Source organism: Malaya genurostris, chromosome 3, assembly GCF_030247185.1.
Source record: "Malaya genurostris strain Urasoe2022 chromosome 3, Malgen_1.1, whole genome shotgun sequence".
Taxonomy (NCBI): Eukaryota; Metazoa; Arthropoda; class Insecta; order Diptera; family Culicidae; genus Malaya; species Malaya genurostris.
In genome coordinates, this window is record NC_080572.1 from 283,655,709 (window position 1) to 283,671,643 (window position 15,935).

A 15,935-nucleotide genomic window follows, 5' to 3' on the forward strand; every position below is an offset into this window, starting at 1 on the left:
TCCACATTTGTGATTTCGTCGAACAAACTGTTTCAAATTGTGTGATCGGTTTTACCCAAGCTTCATCTTCATTTAAGCTCAAATATTCTCAATTGGATTGGCATCGGGCGACTGAGAGGGCCAATTCAAGGTCACGACACCATTTTTATCTCTGGCCTATTCAAAACGTTTTTGCACATGTTTTTCACTCAACAAAGGTTTTTGCAAAGTACTTGGAAAGTTCAAATTAATTGCGATCAAATGTCTGCGAACAGTTCCGTACGAAATATTTAAACCTTTTTTGGTCAATTTTGAAGCACCTTCGCGTAAAGTTATTGTCGGATTCTTTAAAATAACTTTTTCGTTTTTTTCTGACAATACACCGACAGAGCCACGATTTGGAAAGTCGTCGATATTTTTCACCTCTTTAAAACGATTCACCCACTTGCTCACAAACTGTTTCGACTTTTGCATGTATTTAGCCGCGAAGGCTTGGATTATTTTTTTAACTTTGAGATAGAGTTGTAAACAATAGTCCGCTGATTTATTCTCACATTGCATCAAGGACACTACTGTCCTCTGTGTTAAAAAAATATCACACCATTCCACTTTACCGATCGCGAGTAATCGTGACCACGCTCTTATGTAAAAGACTGTACATAACAAAATTTGAACTAATCATCCTGTTTGATCAGTAGTAAGATTTTGCAATCAATCGTTTCACTTTGCAAATTATGTCATTCTCGTATGACATCCATGTTCCTAACACGTGGGCTGAAAAGTCCCGGGCCTGACACATAGATAACACTAGTTTTGTAGCGGTCACCTTTTTTAGTTAATACTAACCAGTTGAATCAGTTGTTAGAATTTCATGATGTTCTATTGATTAGTTTGTAAGTTATTGTGCTAGGAGTTACACTATTTTAGTAATTTTCAGAACAATGGATCAAAAACTAATTTCGTTTTTTTAATTACACTGCTTCTTGATGGAAAAATATAACGTTCCAGCAAAGCAATGACTTGAAAAATGTTATGGAGACTACGCTCCATCCGAAAATAAACATTAAAACGTTAGTTTGCTGACTTCAAACGTGGTCGTAGAGACACCGATGATGCAGAACGCAGTGGACGTGCAAATGAGGCGGTAACATCAGAAAACATAAAAAAATCCACAAAATCGTTTTGAAGGGTCGAAAAGTAAAATTGCGTAAGTTAGCTGACATCGTAAGGATATCAGAAGAACGTGTTGGATTTATATTGCATGAGCATTTGACTATGAGAAAGCTCTGTTCAAAGTGGGTGCCGCGTTTGCTTACTGTTGACCAAAAACGAGAACGTGTTGGTGATTGTGAGCAGTGTTTGGCCATGTTTAAACATAACAAACCGGAATTTTTGCGTCGATATGTGACAATGGATGAAACATGCATTCATCACTTCACTCCGGAATCAAAACGATCGTCATCAACTGGTGAACCTCGTCGGTTGGAAAAGGTTATGGCCGCGGTATCTTGGAATGTGCGTGGTGTTGAAAAAAGGGCATACCATCAACAGTGAATATTATATAACGGCTGAAATTGCAAAGAAATGACCGCATATGACGAAGAAAAACAATTTTGTTTTATCAAGACAACGCACCGTGTCACAAGTCAATCAAAACAATGGCAAAACTAGATGAATTGAATTTCGAATTGCTCCCACATCCACTATATTCGTCAGATTTGGCTCTCAGCGACTACTGGCTGTTTGCAGACCTGAAAAAAATTACTCCCCGATAAGGTTAGAGGTTATCGCTGAAACTGAGGCTTATTTTGCGGCAAAAGATAAAGCATTCTACAAAAGTGGTATTGACATATTCGAGCGGCGCTGAAATGATTGATTTGCTCTTGATGGAGATTACGTCGATGAATAAAGTTAATTTTGAGCAAAAAAAAATCGAGTTCTGCTTGTTAGTCCCGGGACTTTTCAGCTTATGTGTTAGGTATAAGAACTTGTCGGAAACCACCATCCAATTCTTTGTCTTGGATCCATGTATAGTAGAGTGTCAATATTTAGGGGTTATCTCGTATGTTGTAAAGCGGTAGTGCTCAAAAGTTTTAGCACCTCAAAAAACACCCTTTGCCAAATCGATCTAGTGTCACATGGAAAAATGTGTTTCTGAAAAAAATCGACCCTCTAGGATATAATTTTATTTTCAAGATAACTCAAAATCTCGACGACATCGAAATTAGAGAAAGTTGAAAGGAATTTTGGGACGAAGAAATCCCCTTCCGTTACTCCACGATCAACGTCAGGAAATTTCCAAATAATATATATATATATATATATATATATATATATATATATATATATATATATATATATATATATATATATATATATATATATATATATATATATATATATATATATATATATATATATATATATATATATATATATATATATATATATATATATATATATATTTCCCCATAATTGTTTCAGTCTCAGACAGTTAATTAATTGGCTTTATTTTCGCTTGTCATTTAACATGTATGCATTTCGTTTTTTGTGAAATGATCAGTAGAAAATAATGTGAAAATTTTTAATAGCGTTAGTTCATGGAAAAAAAGGAAGGAAACGATAAAACTAACGAGAAGGGATCTTTTGCCGTTGCCGAATAAAATGGCAAAATTATCGATTATACAGACTCGCGCTGATGCGTAAGCAACATTTTCATCCATTGTACACAAAGCTTGCAATCAAATGTGATCCGTTTTCATAGAGCTCTGCAACTGTAGCTGTAGATTAATTTCAAAGGAGCCACGCTTTATCGGAAAATCACACTTCATCGCAGCAGCTATAATAAATGGCAAACCGTGTGTGTGGGAAGCGAATCGTATTTCAAATCAAGTGCAGATATTCCTGCGTCTATAAATTTTCGAATCGAGGCGCATCGAAGCACAATAGCCCAGTCAGCTGCAGTGTGGCATCGGTCTAGTGGACCGGAGCGCTATTGATTGACAAACAACCAGTCAAGATGGCATAATTGATATAGTGGAAAATCTAGTTTTTGGTTAGCGAAACTCGAACCGGCCTGGTGTTTGAATTCATTCGATCCGGAATGCATCTGGATGGATGGATGGATTGTTCAGAAATGTTCACTCGAATGGAGAAGGATTGTTTGTTGTTTGGCTCAAGTTGGAATGTTGGCAATGGATAGAAGAACGGACTCATAAACAATCCGTGATTACAGGTTTCGAAATGCGGGGGTTCGCTAATTGCTTAGATTCGTTTGTTTTGTGTAACGAAAGTCAATTATGAACTGAAATATTGAAATTATCGATTTTTTCTTAGAACCAGCGGGATTTTCTTCGAAGGATCTGAAAATGTCAAGCATTCCTTTTAATTACTAACCGTTATGGTCGTTCAGCTTTTTAATCGCTTTGGAGCTACAACAGAGCAGAGAGAGGTAAATTAAGCTGTTGCGTACGACATCGTTTTGAGGAACGTTTCCTGAGCTGAGAACTAGAATTTTGAAATATTTCCACACAATCTTCCTTACTCCGATTTCGTTCGCCATAATAGAGCAAGGTTCAAAGCAGTGCCTTGCGAAATTGCTAAGCGGACCGTCGGAAACTGTGATTGTGTTATTTCATCGCACCGTTATGCTACCGAAAGGCGTCGAAGGAAGTCATAGCGTGCGGGAAACTACATCAATTAATCATAATCAAAAAGGCTGTCCTTTAGGATTGCTTTCGGCTGGGCGCCTCGAGCGAACACTTGCCTAATGCAGGATTACAAATGATAAAGTTCATCATTCACGAACTTTGGACATAATTCAGTTAGCCTTATTCGGCATAATGGGGGCCCGTGAAGTCTATAGTGGAGATGTTCTTGTGAGTTAGGAATTGTAATTCATTCTGAGTAAGATGCATAAACAGGCGATGGAGTATCTGAGAACTTTTTTTTACACAACGTTAAAACGTATGATTTGAGGAAGTCTGAAAAGCACTTTCATTTTCAATTGAGAGGCAAGTTGATAGTCATTTTGATGAGCTTAGGAGCTATGATTAATTTTTCCAATTTAAAGGTTTTTTTATATTTCGTCTTCGATTCATCAGTGCATTAGCAGTCTATTTTTTCCATAAATACGTTAATTTCATAGGCAATATACATAAGTTTTTCTTCGCCGTGGCATCCACAATCCAGTTAATCTAAACACTGTTTTTATGAAGCGATTTGCTACTTTAAATTACATTTCATTTTGCACATGATCTTATAACTACTTAGGTTTGTTTGTATCAGTTCATCACTTTTATTCATTTAATATAGCTGGCTATTGGTTGAACTCATGGAAGAGAAAGGGGTCTAACATAAAATAAAATTTAAATTGGAACTCCAATGGACTTAATGAAATGATAAAGAAGTTTCATGTAAGAAAGGTCACGACAAGCAAGAATGTCGCGAACTGGGACATTGGATAGTCTACCTTGGGTACGCAAGGAATTTATTAGTTGAGATCTGACATCACGATACTCCGCGCATGTCCAAACGACATGATCAATATCGCGATAACCTTCGCCACAAGTACAATTACTAGTGTCGGAAAGTGCAATTCGAAGGAGATGTGCATCTAACGTGTTGGGCATGAGTCTGGACATCACACGACTGAAATCCCTACTCGTATCCAATGCCTTTGTCGATGTTTTAGGAAGAATTGAATGCATACCAAACCCAGTAGCCTCTTCAATTCGTGATCCGTCCGTGTAAAATATTTTCTCAGAGTCAATATGCCTGAACATAGTTGTAAATATTTCCGGGATTCCATGCACTTCGCGCTGCATAGATGTGTCGAAAAATGACGTCGAGTTTGGAACATTTAGGAGGCTGACACGGATAGGAATATATCTTGAAGGGTTGATTTCCTGTGACATATGGTTAAAATATACTGTCATGAATCTTGTTTGAGATTGAAGCTCAACTAGCCTTTCGAAGTTATTAATAACCAGGGGATTCAGTACCTCACATCTTATTAGTAGTTGCGATGAAAGCTCCCAAAAAACGATCTTTCAATGGAAGAACTCCCGCCAGAACTTCAAGACTCATTGTATGTGTCGAGTGCATGCAGCCTAGAGCAATTCGCAAACAACGATATGGAATTCGCTCAAGTTTGATAATACGAAAGTTTGCAGCGGAACGAAAGCAAAGGCATCCATATTCCATCACTGAAAGTATCGTTCTCTGATACAATTTTATTAGATCTTCCAGATGAGCACCCCACCAAGATCCTGTTATTGTTCGAAGAAAATTTACTCTTTGTTGGCATTTTGTTAACAGATACCTAATGTGTCCTCCCCACGTGCATTTGGAATCAAACCACACCCTGAGGTATTTAAAAGTCAAAACCTGTTGGATCATTCTTCCTATCATAATATGAAGCTGAAGTTGCGCGGGATCATGCTTTCTTGAAAAGACGACCAGCTCTGTTTTCACCGTAGAGAATTCGGTACCCAGATGAACAGCCCAAACGGACAATTCATCTAAGGTATCTTGCAATGGTTTATGCAAATCAATAGCTTTGGGTCCAGTAACTGAAACTACGCCATCATCTGCCAATTGTCTTAGTGTACATGGGGTTATTAGACAGCTGTCAATGTCATTCACGTAAAAATTATAGAGGAGCAGACTGAGGCATGAGCCTTGCGGGAGACCCATGTAGTTCATTCTGACTGTTGCCAAATCGTCATGTGAATAATACATGCATTTCTCTGACAAATGGTTGTGCAAATAATTTTTTTTAATCGCTGGAAGTCCATGCTGATGAAGCTTGTCTGAAAGCACATCAATGGAAACTGAATCAAATGCTTCTTTTATGTCTAAAAATACAGATGCCATTTGTTGTTTTTGAGCGAAGGCAATTTGGATGTCAGACGAAAGTAATGCAAGGCAATCATTCGTCCCTTTATTTCTACGGAAACCAAACTGAGTATCTGACAGCAAACCGTTCGTCTCGAGTGTCGAGACGTCGAAGAATAATTGTTTCGAACAATTTTCTGATGCAGGACCACATTGCAATGGGTCTATATGAGTTGTGATTGGAAGCTGGTTTCCCCGGGCTTTTGAATGGCAATAACTTTCACTTGCCTCCAGTCAGGTGGAACAACATTTTGCTCAAGAAACTTGTTGAAGAATTCCAACAAGCGTCTTTTTGCGAGATCGGGCAGATTCTTCACCAAGTTGAATTTAATTCTGTCCAACCCAGGAGCGTTATTATTACAAGACATGAGTGCTATGGAAAATTCCATCAATGGAACCATTATTTGGAGAAGATATTTGCTATGCGTAGGAACAAAATCTGGACAAACTTTCCTCGCAAAATCAAATATCCATCAGTTCGAGTATTCCTCACTCTCATTTCCTACGTTGCGATTCCTCATTCGTCTGGGCGTATTACAATGAGTGCTCATTGAGGTTTCTCTTGACAAACCTTCGACAAAATGTCTCCAATAGCTACGTTTCTTGGCAGGAAGTATACTCTTATACTTGGTTTCTAAAGTCAAGAATTTTTCAAAATTCTGAGGAGTTCCTCCTCCTCGTTTTAAAAACGTCTTGAAAGCATTTTGTTTCGCGTGTTTAGCATCTGACCATTCTTTGTCCCACCTAGGGTTTGGAGGCCTTCTGTTAGACGATGGACCAAGAAATCGTTTGGTTTGGGTTTGTTCTGCGACCTCCAGAATCGAACCTTAGCAGTCTATGTTGAACCACGAAGCGGCATTAATACAGGGTGATTTTTTAAAAGCTTGAGAACTTTTTTAAACAATAAAACGCATAAAATTTGCAAAATCTCATCGGTTCTTTATTTTAAACGTTAGATTGGTACATGACATTTACTTTTTGAAGATAATTTCATTTAAATGTTGACCGCGGCTCCGTCTTAGGTGGTCCATTCGAAAAGTCCAATTTTGGGCAACTTTTTCGAGCATTTCGGCCGGAATAGCCCGAATTTCTTCGGAAATGTTGTCTTCCAAAGCTGGAATAGTTACTGGCTTATTTCTGTAGACTTTAGACTTGACGTAGCCCCACAAAAAATAGTCTAAAGGCGTCAAATCGCATGATCTTGGTGGCCAACTTACCGGTCCATTTCTTGAGATGAATTGTTCTCCGAAGTTTTCCCTCAAAATGGCCATAGAATCGCGAGCTATGTGGCATGTAGCGCCATCTTGTTGAAACCACATGTCAACCAAGTTCAGTTCTTCCATTTTTGGCAACAAAAAGTTTGTTAGCATCGAACGATAGCGATCGCCATTCACTGTAACGTTGCGTCCAACAGCATCTTTGAAAAAATACGGTCCAATGATTCCACCAGCGTACAAACCACACCAAACAGTGCATTTTTCGGGATGCATGGGCAGTTCTTGAACGGCTTCTGGTTGCTCTTCACTCCAAATGCGGCAATTTTGCTTATTTACGTAGCCATTCAACCAGAAATGAGCCTCATCGCTGAACAAAATTTATCGATAAAAAAGCGGACTTTCCGAATGGACCACCTAAGACGCAGCCGCGGTCAACATTTAAATGAAATTATCTTCAAAAAGTAAATGTCATGTACCAATCTAACGTTTAAAATAAAGAACCGATGAGATTTTGCAAATTTTATGCGTTTTATTGTTTAAAAAAGTTCTCAAGCTCTTAAAAAATCACCCTGTAGTTAAACATAAACTGCTAATGTTTTTGAATTATGTAATAATTCAATCAATTTTCACACTTTAATGTGTCTAATTTGATTTTATTCGTGTTTTCATATTCCACCCACGCTTCCTCGACCCATGGAAGCTAGTTATCTCCATCGATGCAGACAATGGGAGGCAACCCCATCGAGACACACAATCCAATCGATCTGCAAACAATTTGTCGCTACGTTGATGAATGTCAAACCCTCCGGGTGTGATTGTGCTGAATTTCAGTGGTAGTGCAGTGGTCCGTGAAACCGGGACGCGTTTAATCTCTTCCGAATCGATATTTAATATTGTCCAACATTGATGTGGCCAGGAGAATTACCGATATTCGTTTTCCTATCAACATCAACAAAAGCCGAAAGAGAGCAGTTATCGGATTCAGAAATCGTCGGTAAAGCTTTCAATTAATTTAATTCCGACCCAAATCGGATTACGGAAATTTCGGATTGATGTTTGGATTCGGTGGAAATGGGCCTGTGGCCTCCACAGGGATTAATAATTCTCGGTTTCCGTTAGTGAACTTCAAGGTTCTGGCAGTTGCAAATTCTAGACCAGCAGAAACCAACGGCACGCGTTGTTTGGTTGGTACGTTTTTATCCATTGTTCAATGATACTTGCCACATCCCATGGCCCATCGACAATTCTGTGGACTGTGGCTTTAACGGAGCGCGAAGCAGCAGAGAGCGAAATCAAATCCGATTAAATTGTCACACAAACACATTTATTACGCACCGACGATAAATCGAGTCGAACAACTGTGGTAGTGTCGGTTTCCGGATTTTCCTGAGCCTACTGCCTGTAATCGCATTTGATCAATATTTATCCCATTTGTTGCTGGTCTAACTGAAAATGTTCAAGGCTTTATGTTGCTATGGTTTGATTTTTGCTGTAATATTAATTCTACTGCAGGGGTAGATAAAAATATTTCTTGCCTATCATTTTACACTGAGCCCTCTCAATATCATTCATACCAGGCCAGGCCTGATGGGAAATTGCATTTGAGTGTGATTTATCACATTATCACTACTCAGTGAGTCACGCTAAATTGATTTTACTAATAGGATCTCCGTGACTAACTAAAAAACTTCATCAGGACCGCCTTTCAGATTGCTACCATGGTTTAGTCAGACATATTCTCCTATTACCGATGCGTATCTTATGCGATTTTGCTCTACCTGTATAGCAACTCTAACGTTACTTTCGGAGATTGCTGAAGCAAACGGTCCGACTGAGTCGAAAGCTGCTACGAAAATATTCTCATTATTTCGTTAGAGATTTGTGACAAACAAAAAAAAAATCAAAAACATTCCAGTCGCCGTCTTGCACCGTAAAAAATCGTGCTCAAATACCTCTCTAGCTCCGCTGGATATAAACGGCTCCTACAAGAGCCTGGCCCAAAATTACGAAGAAAGTTACGGTTAATTTGAGAAAACTAGCTCGAGTTAATTGAGTCCACTTAGCTTACAGTGAAACGAACCATTGTTAATTGGATCGAAAGGTAAAAGTAAATGTGCATTCTTCTGTATGAATTTGAAAGTAGATTTTTGCTTGGCTGTTCAGGATTCTGTCAGTTAGTTTTAAAAAGTATAGTTTATAAGGTAAAAGTTGATCTTGTTTTGAATTCCTAGAACAAAATCGAAAATTACCGTAGGATTGAAATAAATTGTTTCGAGGTTTTTGTGAAACAAACTCGTACGTTTGCCTTTAACTGATAACGAACACAGTAGGAAGGTATAGCCGAGAAGTAGAATTCTGTAAACCTACTTCAATCCATGACAAATACCTAATTCCAACGGAGTTATTCTGCACACTTAGGAAAAATCTCGGAATTTCTTCTGAATCCGACATATATCTTAATAATTGATTTAACACGTATTTTTGCGGGAAAACCATTCCGAGTAAAAGTCGTTTATTCAAAAAATCTGATTGTGGCTCTTCATTAAAGTTTTTCTCCTATATTTTTATACCACCGGTTAAGATGGCCGCTTTCCACACAAACGCAAAAAAAAGATGGCCGCTGACGGGTCGGAAACGGTCGTATCTTACATACAAACCGGTAACAACATCGTTTATCCGGTTTACTCAAAGCATGCTTTGTATGCCTTAGTTAGGTCCGAACTGGTAGCAGCGAGGTCGGATAGCAAACGATTGAAAAGCGATGCGAAATCGGTTTAGACGAATTTCGCGCTAACTCGTACCAATGTTGGTCGTAGCCTCTCAGATTTTAATGAAACTTTCCTTACAATGAAACTTTATTGACTTTGAGCTTGAGCTTGAGCGACCACCCCTGGTTGCTACTCCGTTACTGATCGGGATTAGCTGAAATTGTACAGGGAATTTCTAGATGATCCAACCTGGGACTGGTAAATCAACCTTCAATGTACATCTTCTGGTAATCCCAGAATTCAATGATCAGTACCGACGCCGGCCAGGCCCGAACGTAGATCGTCTAAGGAATGGGAAGGGATGTTAGTCCAACACTTGTTGTTACTAGAGGCCGTATATAAACTACTGCGCACTCCACAAGTGTCACGGGAAAAGGATATTTGTTAGTAAAAATTTCAGTATTGGTATTATTCGCGCGCGACTCAGTATGTTCCGGTTTCAAGATGCTCGGATGCACCACTAAACTCTTTAACTTCCCGAGTGAACGACTAGATTCACAGCTCTTATTCGAGGAAACTGAAGAATACTATCGCGTAAAGAATATAAACTTTCCTATTTTTTTTAATGGAATTACCTGCTACAAAATAAACGAGTGGATTAGGATCTAGACAAAATAGTTGATTCATTGCATTGACATATTCTAAACAGTTGTTATAAAATCATTTCAAATCACCAAATAAGGTCAACAGATTTCACGCGATTTTTTTTTAATTTTATAAATTATTTATTGGTTATATTGGTTTATCTGGGCAGCCGACTACCGAGAAAAATATTAATTTGTTGTTTGAAATATCAATATCAAGTGTTTTCTTTTACTATGTATTCAATATACCGATATATGTTATCTCTGTTATTAACTTTGTAATATAAACGGATTTGCGCAATAGTTGATTTTTATCATTCAATTTATAATCCTGAAAGACAATCAATAACATGGAAGAAGGAAACATTCCAAACAAAACTTTTCTCCGAAGCTAGACGAAAATTGATAGGTTGAATGAAGAGATAATTTAGTAAAATAGAGTAATCAGAAGTGAAACATTGAAAATATCTGCTAACTGAAAGGGAAAAGAAACTCCTGCAATTGTCGCTTTTTACGACATGGAAGCAGGAACCCAGTGGATCTATTCTTGGTTCATTTTTTTCCGCCGGATTCCACACGGCATCTAGGCTGGTACTGTCCGGAGAGAGCTAATTGGTACTATCAATCTCCTAGTGGACCCCAGCCCCTACAATGAAACTTTCTTAACTTTGTCACAAAAAGTCACTTTGCATACTTTGTTTTCCCAAAGTTGATTTAGACTGTATTTCAACCTATTCTTTCAAATAGTTATTGTGCAAAAGCGGTAAATCCTACAAAAAAGTGTTGTTCTAGTGATTTTCACATAATCAGTGTTGTTCTAGTAACTTGCATCGAATCAGTCAAATTTTCAAGGTAAAATTCTTGTGGAGTCCTACACTGAAAAAAATTTGAACTTTTTCTTACCTAGCACTGACACTTTCTGCTAATATCGGGCAAATAGTAATAGAGTAGATTGGTGTGATTTTCTCACAAATTGAGTTTTATTGGAATCTTAGATAATAAAGACTTTCAGTTTAGTAAAATTTTCGATAAAATGACATTGATTAAAAAAATCTGTTTAAACCAGAAATAGTTTTGGTTTTTTTCCCCAGGTATCCAGTAAGCACTAATAATAGCATTAAAATAGCATTTTATAAGCACCAGAAATGCTTATAGTTCTATATCTGCAATAAGAAAGCTCATCTGTTGTGAATCAATCATAATTCAGCTTTCAGAATACACACCAGCAATAAATAAGCATTATCTATGAATAGCCCATATTTTGCCAAAGTAGGTTTCAATTCAGTCTCAAGAGCGAGTGAAATGCCAATTGTCGATTATTTGCTGCCATAATGCGGTATTAGTATGTGCTTATTGGTTACCGGGGGTGTTTCAATGTATGAACGGTAGGTAAGGAACATAATCACTCACATTGAGGCAAAATTTTATCAAAATCAATGGTTTTTTTTGGCAAATCTATTTTAAATTTTTTAAGTCATTTTTCATCAGTGTAGGGCTGAATAAAGATTTTTTTTCAGCATGTTTATTCAAAAATTTGACTAGTTTAGTGAAAATACTATCATAACACTTTTTTGTAGGATTTGACAATAACGTTTTGAAAAGGAAAAAAGTTAGACGCTTTTCAAAAGACAGTTTACATCAATTTTGGGAAAACAAAGTACGCAAAGTGAATTTTTGTGACAAAGTATACATGTTCAGAAAGTGTCATTCAAATCTGATAGATAACTGAACTGCGAATACGTCGTTTAAAATTGAATTCGTCGTTAAAAGATTCTTGTAAAGCAAAGTCCTGGCATTACATTCCTTTTGTGGAATTTGGCCTTTCTGTTTCAACAGACTTCGCGGTCGATTCATTGCATGGCTAGTACCGCGATTCTTCTGACACTAAGAATCTTTCCTGGTCGAGGCTCGAACATACGACAACTGGCTTGTAAGACCACCGCCCTATGCCCTGAACCGTCAACCCGGGCATAAAAAGATACTTGAGTGTGCTTAAAAATCCAAATCGAATTATTTATTATAAAAGATTGCCTTTAATAAGTTAAAGTCGATTTACAAGAAAAACACCGTTTTGAATTTTGATGGAATTTCGTCCCAAGATAACTTTTTTCCCTAAAAGTTCCAATCATGCAATGAACGGAAGATTAGTGGGAAACAGAATTACCAATTTGGAGACAAAATTTCTTCAAAATCAAAAATGATTTTTTTGCTAAGCGACTAGTACAAAACAATTTTTTTAGGATTTATAATTTTTCGACTCTAACCACTTGAACAAAGTTGCTAAAAACATGTGGTCCTTTTGAAATGCAGATTGAATCAATTTTAGAAAAAAAACAAAGTTTGCAAAGTGGCTTTTTATAAGAAAGTCTATATGTCCAAAAATTTTCATTAAAATTTGAGAGGGTGCTGCTAACTCCGAATCCGATCTGGCGTGAAATTAATATGCTTTTCTGAAAATTCCATTCTGAGCATTTTTTAATAATCTGGGAAGTTCAATAAAAAAAACTCTGAAAAACAAAACATGAATGATTTTATCCGTTATATTCAATAGGTAAAATTTCTAATTCACGATTCTGGGTCCACTAATCGGGCTTAGACAATCCGTAGCAGCTTATCGCTTGCCAAATCGGAAATTTTTACGCTAAATTTTTACCATAATTAAATTTATATCCGTTAAAGACATCTCTAGCTATGGTTTTTTTACACCATTGAAGTGGTTTCTCGCGCAATCTGTTATCAACCTTTGGGAACGATGAAAAAAAATATGCAGTGAAGAAGGTATGCATTAAATATTTTCTTCTGATCGGGCTGGAGTTCTGCTTGAAACAGTGAATCACTCTTTTCGACATTTTTGCATTCTTCGGCTTTCGTTTTCCTTTCTATCCTGGTCTTACTGGCTGTTGATAAATGTACTCCAAACTTTTTTTTTCATGTTGGTGACAATTGATTTAGACACATTCAAAAATTTTGTTCATTTGGTGTGCGAGTTGGTCGGATTTGCGCAATACGCGAGCAAGATTTTGACTTTTTGGCCCGTTTTGCTCCGATGTCATTTTCACAACAGAAAAACGGATGTCAAAATCAAACTGTAGGAGTGATGTTCATCTTTACGCACATCTTTAAATGAGGAATGTACAAGTTTATGTTGTGAACGGTGAAAGTAAAGGCTATAGCCGGATAAGGGGTTACACCAATGTAGAAAAAAAAGAGAAGGACTTTTTTGTGGAATTATTTTGGGATCCAAAAAATGGAGTAATCCGAATTTTGTATAAAGCACTTTTTAATATGTTTATTTAAGTACGAAAAATTGATCAGTCTTAAAAATTGAAAAACAAAATGGCGGCATGGCGGCATTTCCGCGAAAGTGCTGCATTTTGACGGCCGGAAACATAAGTCAAGTAAATCTTAAACAATCGATTCAAAAATTTTAAAGAATATTTTCGATAGTTATCTCCACAGAGGTACGTAGGGGTTTTTGAAAATTGTGAATATTTGATATGAACAATTTTGTGATGAAAAAATGCGGTTTTATTTTCAAAGGGCTGCCATTTTACAGAAAATCAAATAATTAAAAAACCCCTACGAATCCCTGTGGAGATAAATTTCGCGGAAATGCCGCCAAGCCGCCATTTTGTTTTTCAATTTTTAAAACTGATCAATTTTTTTGTACTTAAATATACATATTAAAAAGTGCTTATGCAAAATTCAGATTACTCCATTTTTTGAATCCCAAAATAATTCCCCAAAATAGTCCTTCTCTTTTTTTCTACAGTTGTGTAACCCCTTAAGTATGTGAAATCTGCTGCCAAAGAAAATTCATCTAGTTATATCACATTTGAAATAGATTAGACTGGAGACGATTTTCCACTGTCATATTGACGGAGTCAGGCTGGTTCTATTGAATTTCATTTTATTTGATTTTCACAGCGGTATGCTCGGTCGAAAAATTGAAAAAAAAAACGGTTAGGTATTGTTGGGATGGTTGGTCTTTTTTTGTAGTTTTTCGGAAATTCATTTCTTGCATTAAAAAATACTTCTATGTTTTGAGACATATTTTCTCACACTTCCGAATTGGGTACCAGTGTGGATTTTTTCGTATTCAATACATAATTTTTGAACTGGTTAAAGTGCTTCGTTTTCATATTTTTCAAAAATGTGATCGGTCGCAATATTAGATTTTTTTAAAAAAGAACTAACAATTAAGTATACGTTTCATTGAAGTGCTATTAGAAGCAGAGTTGCCAGGTTATTTTTTCAAAAATCTGTCAAAATTCAAACATTTATCTGGATTTGTCTGGGTCTACTATATACAAGGAAATTTTGACGGGGCTTCATTTGGAGTGTGCAAAACAAAAAGGTCGCACCACCTATCGTATAGAAGCCACCAAAACCGTAAAAATCTGGCGAGATCTAACAATTTTTTTTGAAAATTTGGAAAATCTGACAAAAGATCTGGTTAGTTTGAGTGACTGGCGAAGCGAGAAAAATCTGGCATTCGACAGATAAATCTGGCAACCTGGCAAAGCTGATTAGAAGGAAACGCATAGTGCTTAGTGCTAGTAATTATGCACCATGCGTTTCCTTCTAATGGAACATCAATGGAGACGCGTGGTTGAATGTAAATTTTTTTTAAAGCTCGAAACTTAGGGGTTTTCACATTTTTTTTTACAATATGAAACCGAAGCGCTCAACGTGTCCAAAAAATGTTTGTCTATTTCTAAAAATTCCAGAGCGGTACCGAAATCTGAAGTGTGAAAAAAAAAAGATTGGTTCTGCTTCTCGAGTTGTAGAATCATCATATTGTTTCACTGATTACTCGGCATAAAATCAACGGGGTTCAAAGAAATTGTTGTGCGAAAAGTGTAAGACCTTAGCACCGCAAACTGAATTCAACTGACTCAAAAATATGAGCTGGTATTAAACACAAAGTTGATTCATATCTTCCAGTGGAAGACATTTTTCCTTGGGTGACCAGATATATAAATAGCTCCCTTGCCGTAGTTCAAGTAAAAGCATGAGCAGTACTTTAACACATGCTTTAGAAATATTTGAATTATATCTCTCTCTACAAAAGCGTTCGCTATGATCATATTTTCTCTCTTTTTCATGTTAATGAAGTGCACGAATCCTACGGTTCTACATCTGTGAAGATATAAGTACATATAATTAAGTGGAAAAATGCTAAAACATTGAGCTCGTGATAATAGGCGATAAGGCGATGATGATAATTAATGGATGCGCTCTGGTACAAAAAAAAATCCTTTTCATCTCTTCTTTAGCTCGTAGCCAAGGCTGGGCGTTTTTTAAATGATCTTGTTAAAAATTTCTACCGCATTAACCATTCCTAAAGTATCGAAGCGGACGATGGATTTAGCATCGTAAATCATCCAGCAGCTCACTGATATTGAGATGGACTGAGGAAGATAGACTTGTCCTTGAACGATTCTGTGATCGCAGCGTGAAGAAAATATTTTACACTTAAAAATAAC

The 15,935-nt window shown here is 36.9% G+C and overlaps 1 protein-coding gene across 4 annotated transcripts in view; it reads left to right on the forward strand.

Annotated features, from left to right (window-relative positions):
• The window catches only part of LOC131434780 (protein ECT2), a 136,445-nt gene that overhangs the window by 63,058 nt on the left and 57,452 nt on the right, over nt 1-15,935 (forward strand). The window lies entirely within an intron of this gene.